Genomic DNA, 15,322 nt, shown 5'->3' on the forward strand with positions numbered 1-15,322 from the left:
ATGGCTAAAACTTCAGTGATCCTTAGAAGTGGGTTCCTTTTTACATTTAGTACCAACTTTGTCTATTTTGTATTTTATTGATCATTATTTTCTTCTTTATGATTCTTTTCTCTTAGGCATTGAGAAAAGTTCCTCTTACACCCTTGTGCGGAAAGTCATCTGATGATGTTTATTTAATGTGATAAGTCTGCCTAGAGGTAGAGTTCTGAACTTGGTGGCCTCTAGTCCCTTCCTTTTTTTTTTTTTTTTAACTTAAAATCTGGTTTAGTTTTCCTTCCTCGAACAAGGAAATGAGTCAACATTTATTGGGAGCCCATTGTGTGCCACTCATTGAATGATGTGTTGCATAATATTGCAAACATATAGAAAAGTGTAGAGAGTAAACATGTGCCATGCATTTTCCCATTACCTTATGTAATCTGAACTGTCACTTTATGAGGTAGCTATTATAGTGTCCATTTTTACAAATGACTTATAAAATGGTTAAGTAACTTGCCAAGTAGTAAGTGAGCATTGGTTCCAGTGGACCCGTCTGCTTGACTCCAAAGCCCATACTCTTCCATATAAAATGTGACAAAATTAAATTGGGAGATCATGTTGTTTCTTTATTAACCTCCAATATGTCATATTAAATCCCCTTAAGATCTTCATTTTTTTTTTTTTTTTTTTAAGATCTTCATTTTCTGTCAGAGTGTCTTATGGACAGCATGAGAGATTTAGTGTTTTGATTCTTTTTCATTTTTTTTTCTGAAAAATCTCATTATTTTAAGTGCTCTCATATGTTGTGACAGCAGGTTCCTTTGTCAGCCATCCTGTTCAGAATAAATAACCTGGGCTGTGCCAGCATGATTTATTGCTGCTACTTCCTTTCTTTATGTTTGGAGTAATTTTATCATCAAAGGATATAAAGTATTTTAGACATGGGCAAATGCTTGAGCAACTAAAGTGGTTCACCTGGCTGTTTGGCTAACTGCCCCGTGAACAGTGCTCCAGTGGATGGCAGAGAAAAGAAAAAAGAATAAATACATCTCCTTACCCAAGATCTGTACAGAATCACATCCCCATTTCTCCTCTAACGACCCCTACCGAGAACTGCCATAACATTTCAAATCATCAGCAAATTTATACATACGATTCCTTGAGCAACTCTGTCATTGTGATGAGGGCAGAAAAACTTGTTCAGCAAAAGTCCCCTCGCTGAACAGGTGGTGTTAACTGTAAATCTCTTCTTTGGGGACTTTGAAAATGTGTAAGATTGTTTAATTTTTATTTTATTTTATTTTATTTTATTTATTTATTTTTTAAAGATTTTATTTATTTATTTGACAGAGATTACAAATAGGCAGAGAGGCAGGCAGAGAGAGAGGAGGAAGCAGGCTCCCCGCTGAGCAGAGAGCCCGATGTGGGGCTCAATCCCAGGACTCTGAGATCATGACCTGAGCCGAAGGCAGAGGCTTTAACCCACTGAGCCACCCAGGCGCCCCAGATTGTTTAATTTTTAAACTGCTTATAAGCATAAGGTACACCGGATGTTTCTTCTTTTTTAAACCAGATGATATCTTGAAAATATCATATACACTTAGTTATAAAACGTATAATTACGTTAGGGAAAATTTGAAAAGACAGAGACGGGAAGCATAAAATCACCCATAATCTTGCCACTCTTATAAAAATAGTATTGATATTTTGATGTATTTTGTGCATATCTTTAAAAAAATCTCTACATTTGAAATAAAAAACGTTAGAACTAGTCTCCCAGATAATGTCTTAACACCTCTTCTGGACCCAACACTATGTGATTTACCGGTGTTGATGCTGAGAAATTTCAAAATGTGTCTATTTGTGTCATTGTGTGTATTTACTTAATCAGATACAGATACCTTTCTAATGTGGACTGACTTGTTTTGTTTATGCTGAATTATTAATTCTTATGATCAACTATGGAAAAATAGTTTTTCGTTTTTCACAATTTACTTGGTTTCTCAATTGTAAAAAGTAATGACCCTATTTTTTGTGAGTACTTCTTAGATTTTTGAGGATGTGTTTTTCTCTATAAAGCTCTAGAAATAAGTGATAGTTTTTTTTAAAATTTTAATTAATTAATTAATTAATTAATTATTTGCTTGCTTTTAATGGTGAACTCCAGGTCACAACACATTAACTGTCAGTTCAACTACACCAAGGTTTGTGGAGACAATGGCTTCTGTGCCCAAGCAGGTTGCAAATAAATTTCTAATGGAACCTGGCATCACCCTGAAGGAATTCTAACTTTACACTGTTGGGGTAGTATACCAAGATGGCTTCAGAGTAGACTAACTTTACACAGCACAATGATAGTTTTTTTTTAAGTGTTTGATGCTATGGCAAATCACCAGCGTTTTTAGATTGCCCCCCTCTCTCTACATATAGATCAATTACTGTTGGCTTCTCTGATAGCACAGTTCCTTAAGTGGTTATATTCTATCATATAGTTTAGGTAGTAGAGAGACATTTTTGATCTTATTTTTGCAACTGCATAAATATGACCAAACTAGATAGAGGTCTCAAATACCCACCCATTCTTCCTGATGTTTTTTGAATGTTTACCAGGTGCCCAGCATTGTTCAAAATTCTTGGGTCCCCTAGATGAATAAGATATAATCCCTGTTTCAGGGGACTCACTTACATGAAATTATCAGGACATTATGTATGGAATTTGGTTAATATTTTTGGTTATAGTAGTTTACTATTTTTATTTAAATTTTATTCAATTATTTTCAAATATTATACAAAAGTTACAAAAAATTTGGCATGAAAATTTCTTTTCCAGACTTTTCCTATTCCCATATTATTATCCCCTCCTTAGGAGAATATATTCACAGAAATGAAATATAAATATTTTAAAGTTGGATAATTAAATATTTTGAATTTAGTTTTGAAAGGAAGTTCAGTTTTGAAAAGGGTACTTCCACTTACTGTGTATGTGCACTATTCAATCTTTTAAAATGTTTTTTATCCAGCATTAACACAATTTTGCTAATTACAAACGGAGGCTGAATTAAATAAGTTGCTCATGATTACAAAAATACTAGGTAACATAGATAAGAAATAGGATCTAGGTCTGTCTAAATTCTCCTGAGCCCATTTTCCTCTCACTAGCTATTTTATACAAAACTAATGCTCTGGAATTTCAGTTAAGTTACTTTAAAAGTTTGTTAATTGGGGGTGTCTGGGTGGCTCAGTGGGTTAAAGCCTCTGCCTTTAGCTCAGGTCATGATCCCAGGGTCCTGGATCAAGCCCCGCATTGGGCTCTCTACTCAGTGGGGAGCCTGCTTCCTCCTCTCTCTCTGCCTACTTGTGATCTCTGTCAAAAAAATAAATAAAATCTTAAAAAAAAAAGTTTGTTAATTGATTTTCCCTCAGAAAATGGTTAGGAAAAATATCTTTACTCCAAACTGAGTAAGGTTGAGTAACTAGTGAAAGAAATTTGAGAAAAGATATATGAAGAAAAGATGACAGTTTTTAAATGATGCACTCAAGTATTTAGTTGCTCATGTTAATATAAAAGGAGATTTAAAAATCACTTGGTCTTGAATTTACTTTCCTTTTTGGATATCTATCTATCTATGTATAACTTAGAAAAAAATTAAGCTTGTATTCTCTTTGAGCAAATATCATCTGGTATTGAAGGGACATCTTTGGTGTTAGGGGGAAAATAATTTGACATTGAAAAGTTGCCACATATGTAATCCAGATGGATTATGTAACATTTGTGGACTAACTCTAATATAGAAAGGATTTCAGCATTCATTGATAACCACCTTATTGACTTAACAGTTTGATCAATGTTCTCTTCCATTATTCATAAGTATTCCAAATATTTGTGAGTGTCTCTTTCCCACAGGCAAAGGTAGTGACAGCTAGAATTTAAGAGCTGTGGGTTTCTAAAACACTGATCTATTTGCTGTGAGTAAAATGCCAAAAAAATTAGTCCATTTATAGATGTATGCAAATGTTAAAATAAATGGCTCTAAATAGGAAATTATGTGGTTGTTAATGAAAATGTTCATATTTCCCCCAAATATGTCCAGATATTTACATAGATCTTGTGGCAGAAAGGTGCATGGCCCTTTTGAGGAACTAAAAGAGAACCAGAGTGATTGAAGTCAGATTAAGAGGGGATCCTGAATAAATCGGGGCAGATGGTAGTAATAGCTTTAAGAACCAAAGGTGGAGGTAGATGCCCTGAGAAGGTGTTTGTCCTCTGGTCTGACTTACTATTTCATTTTACATTTACAATAAAGAGTAGAAATCTTTCACTATGTAATCTGTTTTCTTTGCCTTTTCTCCCCATTTTTGTAGTTCTGCTATTATAAATGTTTGGTGGCTTGGTTTAATTTTAATCTTTTCGCAATATCCTCAGCCTCCTCTTTCTTTAGATATTGGTTTCTATAAATGTTTGGTGGCTTGGTTTAATTTTAATCTTTTCATAATATCCTCAGCCTCCTCTTTCTTTAGAATTGGTTCCCTAACAGTAACATAGTCTGTGATATAGCTGGGCTAGATTGTTGGGAAGCACAGTTCTTTTCTCTTGAGTGAGTTAGATTACCCAGAGCAAAATCTTCCAGACTTTGAGCTAGAGGGCATATGTCTGGCAGCTAGTGAGCCGGGGACCATGTTGGGGAAAAAGCTAGAGTCTTAACATTCATTATGTAAGACTTCATTTAATTTCTGTGTTTAGTGTATTACCCCTGTTGGGTATCTGCCTGGTCTCCCCTAGTTTAGTCATTCCGTCTTACCTTTTTCAGAGAAGATGCTTGTTAAGCTTCTGTGGAGGCTGGGGAGAGGCATGGAGTGAGTGAGCGAATCTGGGTTCTATTGTTTGTGAAGACCCTTTCAACTTGTTTTTAGTCTCACTTTAACACTATTTCTAGAGATACCTGGTTCTGCTAGTTCTGGAGCCTTTGGGGATTCTATGATGTTAATTTGCCTCTTCTCTTCATTGCCTTAAGATTCAGCTTTTCAGGACTGCTGCCTGAAGATAATTACCACTTGTCTCTCTGCTTCCAATTCCATAAATTTTACTAGCCTTGAATCCTAACCCATTCTAACAAACAAATAAGGAAACCATGTCATTGGGGGAGTTCTGGAAAGAGAATGAAACTAAATGCTTGTATTCATAGCTCCACTTTTGATTACTCTAGTTGAGCACAATAGCTCTAATTTATTAATTATATTCTACAGGCTTTCTTTCTCTCTGTCATTATCGATCTATCTATAATATGTAAATATGCATAACTTCACACTAATATCTTTGACTATCTTTGACTCTAAATCCAGCACTGTAGTCAAGGTTCATTCATTTTAGCCTCTTCTCTGTTTATTTGTAATTTCTTTTTCTGACAGTGAGAAACCTGGTTCTCATTATTTCAGTTTATTTAGTTATTTTTCACTTCCTGTCAACATCCACAGTAGTTTCAGAATTGCTAACCTGTGCAGTGTGCAAATAGATTTACTAATTAGAGTACCTTGTATAGTTCTTTTTTTGTCTTTAGCTTTGTAAGTATCCACTTAAGATATCCTTTCCCATTGTTACTTTGAGCAGCAAATTTTTCTGAGTCATTGAGGTTTATTATCCATTTTCCAAACAGAGCTGAATTCATTTATCACATTCTGCATTTCATCCTAGTATTCCCTGCCCTTGTGGTTGATTATTTAAGAAATTGTATACATTGGGGCGCCTGGGTGGCTCAGTGGGTTAAGCCGCTGCCTTTGGCTCAGGTCATGATCTCAGGGTCCTGGGGTCGAGTCCCGCGTCGGGCTCTCTGCTCAGCAGGGAGCCTGCTTCCTCCTCTCTCTCTCTCTGCCTGCCTCTCTGCCTACTTGTGATGTCTCTCTGTCAAATAAATAAATAAATAATCTAAAAAAAAAAAAAAAGAAATTGTATACATTAAGGTTTACTCTTTGTGACGTATAGTTCTGTGCGTTTTTACAAATACATATAGTCATGTATACAGCAACACCATATCATTTAGAACAGTTCCGACATTCCCAAAATTCCTTTGTTTGATCTCTCTGTAGCCGATTCCTCCTTCATCTTAAGGGGAAAACTTCTAGTTTTTCATCATTAAGTATGATGTTTCTGTAGCTTTTTATGTTTATCAAATTGAAGAAATATGCTCAATTCATAGTGTGTCAAGAGTTCTTATTATGAATGATTGTTGGATTTTGTCAAATATAATAGATAATTTTTCTTCTTTAACTTGTTGATGTGATGGACTCCACTAAATGATTTTTGAGTATTGAACCACTATATCTGAGATAAATCCAACCTGGTCATGGGGTACAATTGTTTTATACAATGTTGGATTCAATCTAACAATGCTAATACATTGTTGAATATATTTGCATTTGTGTTCATGAAAGATAACAGTCTGTAATTTTCATTTCTTTTCATGTCTTTGTTTTTTTAATTATGGTGATGCTGTTCTAAGAGACTGAGTTAGAAAGTGTTCTCTCAGCCTCCTTTTCTGGAAAGAGTTTGTAGAGGATTGGTGTAATTTCCTATTTTGGACCTTGGTGATTTCTATTTTGCAAGGTTGTGAGTTGTCATAGAGAGTATCTTTCAAGCAAATGGTTCATTTCATCAAAGTTATTAAATTTCTGAGCATAGAGTTATTCTTAATATTTATTATCTTTTTTAATGTCACGGCATCAGTAGTGATGGACCATCTTTTATTTCTGATATTAGTAATTTGTGTCTTCTCTCTTTTTTCTTGACTAGCTTAGCTTTAGCTTGGTTTGTCATTTAATTAGTCTTTGTAAAAGAACATTTTTTGGTTTTGTTGGTTTTGACTATTGATTTTCTATTTCAAATTTCATTGATTTATGCTCTTGTTTTTATTATTTCTTTTCTTTGTTTTACTTAAGATTTAATTCACTCTTCTTTTTCTAGTTTCCTAAGATGGAATCTTAGTTTATGGATTTTAGATCTTTTTTTGGCATCCAGTGTTGAAAGTTTCATCTAAGTACTGACTTAGCAGCATCTTGGACCTTTTTTTTTTAAGTTTTTTTAATGTATTTATTTGACAGACAGAGATCACAAGTAGGCAGAGAGGCAGCATCTTGCAACTTTTGATAGGTTGTTTTTCACTTTCATTTAGTTCAAACTACTTCAAAATTTTCTCGAGACTTCTTTTTTGATCCAGGTGTTACTTAGAAGTATATTATTTAATCTCCAGATATTTTTGGGTTTTCCACGACAGTTTTGTTACTTGTTTCTAGTTTTAATTTCGTTGTGAACTTAGAGGAACTTTGTTTGATTTGTATTCTCTTAAATTTGTTAAAGAGCATGTTAGGGCCCAGAATGTGATCTTCTTGGTAAATGTTCCATTTGAACTTGAGAGTGATGTGTATTCTGGTATTATTGGATGATGTATTAGAGAATGCCAATTAGATACATTTTATTGATGATGCTGTTCACTCAGCTATGTCCTTACTGATTTTCTGCCTGCTGGATCTGTCAGTTACTAATCAAAGTGTGAAGTGTTTAACCCTAACAGTGGATTTGTCTGTTTCTTGTGGCAGGTCTATCAATTTTTGTCTCTCATATTTTGATGCTCTTTTGCTAGGCACAAACACATTAAGGACTGTTATGTTTTCTTGGAGAATTCATCCCTTTGTCTTTATGGAATGCCCCTCTTTATCCCTGATAATTCTCTTGTTCTGAAGTTGACTTTGTTTGAAATTAATATAGATACTTCAGCTTTCTTTTTATGAATGTTAGCATGGTGTATCTTTCTCCATTCCTTTGCTTTTAATCTATCAGTGTCTTTATATTTAAAGTGGGTTTCTTATAGACAACACATTGGCCTTTTTTTTAGTCTACTTTGACAGTGTCTACCTTTTAATGGGTGTATGTAGATCATTCACATTTAAGCGATTATTGATATAACTGGATTAATAGTTACTATATTTATAACTATCCCATTCATTGCCTGGGTTCTTTTATTTCTCCTTCTTCTTCCTCCTTTACTTCCTCCCCTTCCTCTTCATATTTTCTTATTCATAATACCTCCTCCTCTTCTTCTTTTTCCTCTGCTTCTTCTTTGTTTCCTACTATTTCTCTTCCTTCTCTTATGTAAAGGCAACATTTTATATGATTTGGTTCCGTGCTTTCTCCTCTCTAAGCATATTTTTTAGTGGTTGCTGAAGAATTTTCAGTGTATTTTCTGATAACACTATTTTCCGATAACACTATACTACCCCTGAGGTAGTACAAGTACTATATAACAGAGTATTCCCCATTCTTCCCTCCTGTACCTTTAAAAATTGCTGTCATTTATTTCACTTACCCATAAGCTATAATCACCAAACACAATGTTACCATTATTACTGTAAACAACATTATGTTAGATCAATTAAAAATAAGAAAAATAAAAGGTTTTATTTTACCCTCGTTTATTCCTTCTCTAATTCTCCTCCTATTTCTATGTAGATGTGGATTTTCAGCCTGTATCATTTCGTCCCTCTTAACATTCCTTGGAAGGCAGGTACATTGATGACAAATTTTCCCTTAATTTTTGCTTGCCTGAGAAAGTATTTATTTTGCCCTTACTTTTGAAGAACAATGTCACTGGATACAGAATTTGAAGTTGTTCTTTTTTCCTTTCAACACCAAATATTTCACCCCACTTTCTTCTTGGTTGCATGGTTGCTGAAAAAAATTCCGATATTCTTGTATCTGTTTCTCTGTAGGCAAGGTATTTGTATTTCTTCTGACTTCTTTCAAAATACATTTTTTTTTCAGTTTTTTTTTTCAAAATAGTATTTGCATAGGTGTACATCTTATAAAAATATTTATTTATTCATTAGAGAGAGAGTAGGGGAAGAGGCAGAAGGAGAGGGAGAAGGGAAGCAGACTACCTGCTGGGCAGGGAGCCCCACTCTGAGCTCCATCTCAGGATCCCGAGATCACAACCTGAGCAGAAACCAAGAGTTAGATGCTTAACTCACTGCGCCACCCAGATGCCCCTAGATGAACATTTAAAAAATATTCATCCTGCTTGGTATTCCTTATGCTTACTGGATCTGTGGTTTGGGTGTCTTGTCATTAGTTTTGGAAAATTCTCCATTATTACCATTTCAAATATTTCTTGTGTTTCTTTCTTTCTTTCTTCTACTGGTATTCCCATTACACATATGTTATACCTTTTGTAATTGTCCCACAGTTCTTGGACATTCTGTTTCATCTTTTACTCTTTTCCCTCTTTGCCTTTCAGTTTTGAATGTTTTTATTGACATATCTTCAAGCTCACTGAGATTGTTCCCAGCTGAGTGAGGTGTATTGACGAGTCCATCAAAGACGAAGGTCTTCATTTCTGTTACTGATTTATAGCATTTTCTTTTCATTCTTTCTTAAGCATTCCACCTCTCTGCTCACTCAACCCACACAACAAAAAGTTGTGCACTTTTTCCATTAAAGCTCCAAACATATTATAGTTATTCTTCCCAGTTGGATAAGTCTAAAATCTCTGTCACTCTGAGTCTGGTTTTGATGCTGCTTTGTTGCTTCAGCCTGTGTTTTTTCTTGCCTTCAAAAAATGCCTTGTATTCTTTGTTGAAAGCTAAACAAAGTTTATTGTGTAAAAGAAATGTAGGTAGATTGTCTTTTAGTGTTAGGTTTTATATTTACTTGGCTATGAGTCAGGCTCTGTTTATTGTTTGATATATCTATGGTATCAGAGGTTAAAATTTCTTTTATTGTCCTTATATTTTTAACCAGTATTTCTAATTTTGGTAAAATACATAGACATAAAATGTATCATCTTAACCACTTTTAGGTGCACAGTTCAGTGATATTAAATATATTTATAATATATTACCATCACAACTATACATTTCAAGAATGTTTTTTCATGTTGTCAAACTGCGGCTGTAGACCCATTAAGCCAGAACTCCTATTTTCCCCTTCTCGTCAGCATCTGGTAACCACCATTCTACTTTCTGCTCTATGATTCCAACTATTCTAAGTACCTCATGTAAGTAGAATAATACAGTATTTGTCTTTTGTGATGGGTTTATTTCACTTAGCATAATGTCCTTAAGGTTCATCCATTTTGTAATATGTGTCAGAATTTCCTAACATTTTAAGTTTATGTAACATTCATTTGGGGTGTGTGTGTGTGCGTGTGTGTGTGTGTGTGTGTGTGTGTGGCTTATCCATTTATCCATTGATAGACCCCTGTGGTGTGTGCACTAATTATAGCTATTGTGAATAATGCTAATATGAACAGGGGTGTACAAATCTCTTTGAGACCCTCTATCATTTCTTTCTAGTATATACCCAGAAGTGGAATTGTTGGATCATATAATAATTTTTAATTTTTTAAGGAAACACCATACTGTTTTCCACAGTGACTCTACTATTTTGCATTCCCACCAACAATGCACAAAGGTTCCAATTTCTCCTTATCCTTACCAACACCTGTTATCTTGTTTTTTGATAGTAGATATCCCAATAGGTGTCAGGTGATATCTCACAATAGTTTAGATTTGCATTTTCCTAATGATCAGTGAGATTGAACATCTTTTCATGTGCTTATTGGCCATTTGTGTATCTTCCTTGGAAAAATGTCTGCTCAAGTCCTTTGTCTATTTTTGAACAGTGTTCCTTTTTGTGGGTGTTAAATTTTAGGAGTTCTCTATATATTCTGGATATTAGTCCCTTGAGATTAGATATACTTTTTAAACATTTTCTTCCATTGTGTAGGTTGCATTTTTACTCTGTTGATTCACAAAATTTAAAAATTTTTGTGAAGTTCAGTTTGTCTATTTTTTCTTTTGTTTCCTGTGCCTTTGGTGTCATATCCAAAAAAATCATTGACAAATTCAGTGTTGTGCAGCTTTTGCTCTTATATTTGTCATCTAAGAATTTTATAGTTTCTGATCTTACATTTAGGTCTTTGATTTTGATTTAATTCTTGTATAAGTTAGGTAAGGGACCAGCTTCATTCTTTGGATGTAGATATCCAGTTTTCCCAGTCTCATTTGTCGAAAAGACTGTCCTTTCACTATGGAATAGTCTTGGCACCCTTGTCAAAAACCATTTGGCTATATACATGAGGGTTTATTTCTGGACTCTCTATACATTTCACTGGTCTGTTTCTGTCTTTATGTCAGTGCTACACTGATTAGTAGTAAGTTTTGAAATTAGTATATGTGAGTCATCCAGCTTCGTTCTTGGGGTTTTTTTTTTTTTTCCCCTTCAAATTATTTTGGCTATTTAGGGTGCCTTCTGATTCCATGTGAATTTAGGATGGGTTTTTGTATTTCTGCCAGAAACATTGGGATTTTGATAGGGATTGCTTTGAATCTGTACATTGCTTTGGGTAGTATTTGGGTATTGGTCTGTAATTTGAGTCTCTCTAGTGAGTTTTTTATGTCAGTTATTGTACTTTCATCTCCAGAATTTATTTATTTATCTATCTATCTATCTATCTATCTATTTATTTATTTATTTATTTTTTAGGTTTTTCTATCTCTTTATTGATATTCCTGTTTGGTTCATAGATTTTCTTGACTTTCCCACATATTCCTTTAATTCTTTAAGCTTCTTCACGTTGGTTGTTTTAAAGTCTTTGTTTTGTAGATCTGCTGTCAGGTCTTTTTCAAGGACAGTGTCTATTCATCCTTTTTTCCTTTGAATGCATAATACTTTCCTATTTGTATGTGTTAAGATTAAAGTTGAAAATTGGACATTTGAATCTAATATGGTAGGTCTGGAAATCAGATTTTTTCCCCCTTCACTGGGTTTTCTTGTTTTTGTTTAGTGTGTGTGTGTGTGTGTGTGTGTGTGTGTGTGTGTGTGTATTTAATTATAGGCTGTCTCTGTGCTGAGCATTATCCTGTGGTATAAATTTAAGGTCTTTTCAGGTCTTTGTTAAGCCTGGACCTTTCTCTGGGCATGTACAGTGACTTTACTTTCTCCCATACATGCAGTTGCTTTTGAATGTTTGGTTCCCAAAGGGAGAAAAATTGAAGAACAGAGTAGGGGAGAGGGAGTTGAGCTGGCCATTTAAACATCCTGGAAATCACCTTAGCCAGAAGGGGAAAGACTTCAACAATGTGAGGCGTTGCAGCAACAGCCACCCACTTATTTGTCTGCACCTCTGAGATGAGAAGCAATAGTCTGCGATCTGAGCACAGATCACTGATATTTGGAGGCCAGAGTCCTTTTTACCTATCCTGACCCCTGCAAGCTGTGTGCAGATTGCTCCAGGAGCAGGTGCACAGCAATGCGCTGTGGGTCTGGCAGGTGGGGAATGGGTCCCTTATATTATGCTAAGAGCCCAAGTTGACCAAAATTAATTGTAGTATATAGTTCAGGTCTTCTCCCGAAGTTGAAGGCCTTCATTAGACTCCAAAAATCCATAATAGTTATATTGGACAGATTTTGCCATTGTTGTCCAGGTAGGGGGACAGATTTCTATTGCCTTTTACTCCTTCATCTTCCCCAAATCTTCCCTATTGTCTTTATTTGTATTGTCCTTCCTTCCTTTCCCTTTCTGTTTCCCTGAGACTTTCAACTAAATAGTGTCTGAAGTTTGTAGTTCTTTTAGTTGTAATCTTGTCATTATTCAGGAGCTCTATTGATTTGGTGGGAAGGTGTTATGGGAGGAGCATTCAGTAGTCTGTCTTTTGGTGAGCCTGAGTTGGGTATTTCTCTTTCCCCATGTTGAAGGCTCGAGGGGGTGTAGTTTGTGTTTTGGGGGTTTTTTTCCACCTCAAAGGCTAAAAGAGATAATTTTCTTCTTCAGGCTTGTTTGGTTTTGGTAGAACCAATTATTTAGGCTTTGATAAAATATTTTCCCTTGAGTTTAGGATTGTTGAGGAGAGTAGAGAGCTCTGGGAATATTTTGTAATTGTTACTTTCCCCATCTTTTGTTTGGATGTAGGAGATTTTTCTTCAGTTTTCACAGTGAGCAACGGGTAGGGCTCCTGGAGATAAAATTTATAGAAATGTGGTGGCACATCTAAGACTGGCACTTGTAATTTTAAACTCTCAACCAGTCCACACTGAGTCTTGAGTAATTGGTCAGTTTTAGTTAAAAGTATTTCTACCGCTTCAGGTGTGGGCTTCAGCCCCTTGACTTGAGCTCTTGCTAAAATGTGATGGTCTATATCTATTTGTCTATTTCTTTCATTTTCAGAGCACCAGTTTGTCTAGTTACCTAAACTCTTTGATGGCTCTGAGAAGAGTTGTTGGTTTTCAGTTTGCTCAGCTTTTGGCTTGTTGTAAGGATGGAATTGATGATTTCTAAGCGTTTTATGTATCGGACTGGCAAGTGGAAGTCCCTCATACACTTTTTGGAATGCAGGAATGTAGGTGTTCATTGTTAATAATGTTAGTGTATTATAAAAAAATATGATATGATTACTTTTTCATATTACCTGTTTGTAAATGAACTCATCATGAATTTTAATTATGTCCAGACATTTTGAGGTTTTATTTTGTTTACAATATTGGGGAAAAAGGAGAATGATTTTATATTCTTGATTGTATTTAAAGACAGGATAAATTCTTTTAACATAGTGTTTTTTCAGTTTCAGGTGTGAAATATAGTGATTCAGCAATTCCATACATCACAAGAAGTGCACTCTTTATTTATTTATTTATCAAGACAGATAGCAAGAAAGAGCATGAATGGGGTTGGGGGGAAGCAGGATCCCTGATGAGCAGGGATCACGATGTGGGGGCTCCATTCCAGGACCCCGGGATTATAACCTGAGCTGGAGGAAGATGCTTATCTCACTGAGCCACCCAGGTGCCCCAACAAGTGCACTTGTTAATCCCCATACCAGTTTAAACCTGTTCCCCCATCAGCTTCCCCTTTGGTAACCATCAGTTTGTTGTCTGTAGTTAAGAGCCTGTTTCTTGCCTTTTTTTCCTCTTTCTTTCTCTTTTGCTCGTTTGTTTTGTTTCTTAAGTTCCACATATGAGTGAAATCATATGGTTTTTGTCTTTCTCTGATTGACTTGCATAACATTATACTCTGCAGCTCCATGCATGTCATTGCAAATGGCAAGAGGTCATTCTTTTTAATGGCTGAATAATATTCCACTATATATATATGCCACACATTCTTTATCCATTCGTCTATCGATGGACACTTGGGCTGCTTCCTTAATTTGGCTATTGTAGACCATATTGCTGTAAACATCGGGGAGCATGTGTCCCTTTGAATTTAGTGTTTTTGTATTCTTTGGGTAAATGCCCAGTAGTGTGACCACTGGATCATAGGGTAGTTCTCTTTTTTAAGTTTTTGGGGAACTTCCGTACTGTTTTCTAGAGGGGCTATACCAGTTTATATTCCCACCAACAGTGCATGAGCATTCCTTTTTCTCCACATCCTCACCAGCACCTGTTGTTTCTTGTGTTGTTGATTATACCGTTCTGACAGGTGGGAGGTGATAATTTATTGTAGTTTGGTTTGAATTTCCCTAAGAATAAGTGATGATGAACATCTTTTCATGTGTCTGTTGGCCACCTGATAGGATAAATATTTTAACTGCCTTATTATGATACATATTTTATTTGGGAAGCTGATGCAAATGTTTGTATATTTCACATATCTTACAATGCCCAGAAATACTTCCTAGAATTGGTAGTTAACATTTTTTATGTCTGTAAATTTTTCAAGTAAAATTTTGAAATTAGGAACTGATTGGTAGATTAATATCAATTTGTTTAAGATCAAAACTTTTGTCATTAATTTAAAAAGCAACATGATTTCTTGCAGAGATCACCCAAGAATTCTTTAACAATATTTCCCCTCATTTGCATATTTATTTCAATATTCATTTATTAGTTTAAATATTTATTGTTTTTAACATACATGTCACTTGGTAAAGGGTAATCTTGCATTGTTCTCCATTTTGATGAGCTGGTTCGGTAATCTTTCTTTGCCATTATCTGTTTGGGGCCTATTTTGTTTTGAAATGTTAAAGCAGTTTTTAATCTTACTCTCTAGGAAATACAACAGGTTTTCAGGATAGAATCCAGTGTCACTCTAAGGTTTTTGTGTTTGTTTGCTGATAGGATATTTGGTGCTAAATATAATCTTATTATTTATCCATTATATGACTATATTTAAATATTAAGTGATATGGGTTTAGCTCTAGGATAATACTATTACACTTTTTTGAAGTTTATGCGGGGAACACAGGATATTCATTTTTGGGTTAATACAGAGATACACAATTATCAATTATATTTATCTGTTGGGACACAAGAATATTGTAAGGGTATACCTTTTCATTTATTGTTTCTATCATTATAAAT

General features: G+C 34.9%; 1 protein-coding gene across 27 annotated transcripts in view; it reads left to right on the plus strand.

The window, feature by feature from the left end:
- The window catches only part of RIMS2 (regulating synaptic membrane exocytosis 2), a 594,152-nt gene that overhangs the window by 79,749 nt on the left and 499,081 nt on the right, over positions 1 to 15,322 (plus strand). The window lies entirely within an intron of this gene.

This window comes from Mustela erminea, chromosome 16, assembly GCF_009829155.1.
Source record: "Mustela erminea isolate mMusErm1 chromosome 16, mMusErm1.Pri, whole genome shotgun sequence".
NCBI classification, from domain to species: domain Eukaryota; kingdom Metazoa; phylum Chordata; class Mammalia; order Carnivora; family Mustelidae; genus Mustela; species Mustela erminea.